Below are 2,379 nucleotides of genomic sequence, written 5' to 3'. Positions count from 1 at the left end.
ATCTTGTACACAGTTGAATAGATTATCTTCTTTCTTCAATGGCATTTTTGGAACTTTGCTTTGTAAACGTTTTTCTGGTGTGTCACCCTGAACTCAATGGGTAAAGAAACTACTAAAGTATTACAACTCTCAGCTGAAAGATTACTTAATGTTGTCAAAGTCAGAACTAGTACTTTTAAACTGGCAGCAAAATGCTTTATTGTTGTTCAGTTCTTCACTAATTCACTCTAGAAATTATTTCACTTAGCTTTGTATTAGTCCCATGGTACCTTATGAATTCTGAGATTATGATTCCTGAACCACTGCAAAAATAGGTGCAACTGGTTTAATCTTTGCACTTATAATCTGGATAACGATTGTATACAAATGTTTAATTCTGTAATTTAAGTTGGTTTTTAACCTCGGTGATATCGTTTTTTTTTTTACTTCATTACTTTTATCATCACAGCATTTCTTTACTTTGTTGATGCCTTTCTGTTCCTTTTAACATTTGATTTTGTGATCTCTCTTTACATCTCCAGTACTTTTGTAGATGTTATCTTTAGTCATATTGATTTTAATTCTTCCTCTTTCTTTTAACATTAAACTCATACCTGATTAGTTAAATCCCTGTAATTTTAATAGGTTTCTTCAAATTTTGTGCACCAATATTGCTGCTCTTTTAAATTCCTTTTTTCTTTCCACAAATCTTTCATCATCTCAAGTAACATTTCTCTCTAACTCCTTTATATTGTAGGCGCTGTCTTTACAAATGAAGTTCCATTTTATTTTCACTAAAATAATTTCATTTCTGACATCAATGTTGTAATGTTATTTTTACGTTGACATGCTATTTCTGATTATTTGTAAAAACACAATTTAAAGTCCAGTGCACATAAATAAGAACAAATTATTTTACTTCCCATTTCAAGTTTTATATGTTTGAACATTATTGTGACTTCGTGATGACGTGAAACTCTCTTGAAGTAAAAATGTATCTCAGGACGGCTGGTATGGGTATTAAAACTTTTTTATTAAAATAAAGCAGAGAACAACGTTTCGACCTTCTTGGGTTATCTTCAGGTTGACAAATGGAACAAATTGAACCATTGTAGCTACAGATCAAGTGTCAATGAAGATACTGCAAGATTCCAATCAATAATTTCATGGACTTGTTAACTCTTTGTTAACTTGAAGATAATCTAAGAAAATCGAAACGTTGTTCTCTACTTTATTTTAATAAAAGTTTTAATACCCATATCAGCCGTCTTGAGATACATTATTCTGACTTTATACCATGTTTAAAAATGATAGCATTTAAACTACATATAAAAAATCAACTGACTTGTACAAATTAAGTAATTTATTCATTATTTGCGATAGTTAGCGAAGATAAAAACACATAAGAATACTGACTTATTACTTTTATCAGTTAGAAAACAATTCTTTATCTTCTTAACTACCTTCTCACTGCTTTGCTGACCTCATATTTATAACTTACTCTCAAATATACTAGAAATTTTGACATAAAATTTCCTGAATTTATGAAAGTTTTTGTGAGAGAGATAATTTGACTTAGATTTTTTCTTAAGAATGATAAAGCTGAACACGCTTCAAATGAATAAACAAAATCTTTGTTTGATTGATAACGAAAACAAAACCAGAGAACAACGTTTCGACTTTCTTAGGTCATCTTCACGTTAACAATGAGTGACTTTGCAACTGACCGTTAGTAAAAATGTTAATACCCACACCAGCTGTCCTGAGATACATTTTTACTTCAAGCGTGTTTCTCGTCATCACGGAAAATCAATCCTCTTGAAAAGAGCGCAGTGTTTTGTCCTATTGACTTCTCTATATTTGAATCAAGTGCGATAGAACCACTATATGAATACAAGAAATTAAAATTCATGGTATATGCATGTACCACAATATTAACGCCTTACAATAAACATAAAAAGATGAAAATCATATTAGCAACCAGATCACTACCGTCACTTTCTTTCCTTCCATGAGGTTCGCTAGTTCGAATCCCTGTTACAACAAACGTGCTTGCTCTTTCAGCGATAGATGCGTTATAATGTTTCAGTTAATCCCACTATTCGTCGGTAAAAGAGTAGCCCAAGAGTTGACGGTGGGTGGTGATGACTAGCTGCCTTTCTTCTAGTCTTACACTGCTAAATTAAGGACGATTAGCGGAGAAATCTATCGAGTAACTTTGCGCGAAATTCAATACGAACTAAAACATTTCCCTGAAAAAAAAAAGATAATACCTAATAAAGCGCTAATTTCTTGATCAACATACTTTAGTAAACATCTTGATAAAATAAGAAGTTTACTTTTTAAAGTTTTTCTAGCGTTTCCCCAAGCTGGTGTTCTTATTAAGTTGAATAAAATTAT

This window comes from Tachypleus tridentatus, chromosome 9, assembly GCF_004210375.1.
Source record: "Tachypleus tridentatus isolate NWPU-2018 chromosome 9, ASM421037v1, whole genome shotgun sequence".
In the NCBI taxonomy this organism is placed as follows: Eukaryota; Metazoa; Arthropoda; class Merostomata; order Xiphosura; family Limulidae; genus Tachypleus; species Tachypleus tridentatus.
This window is presented reverse-complemented; position numbering follows the sequence as displayed.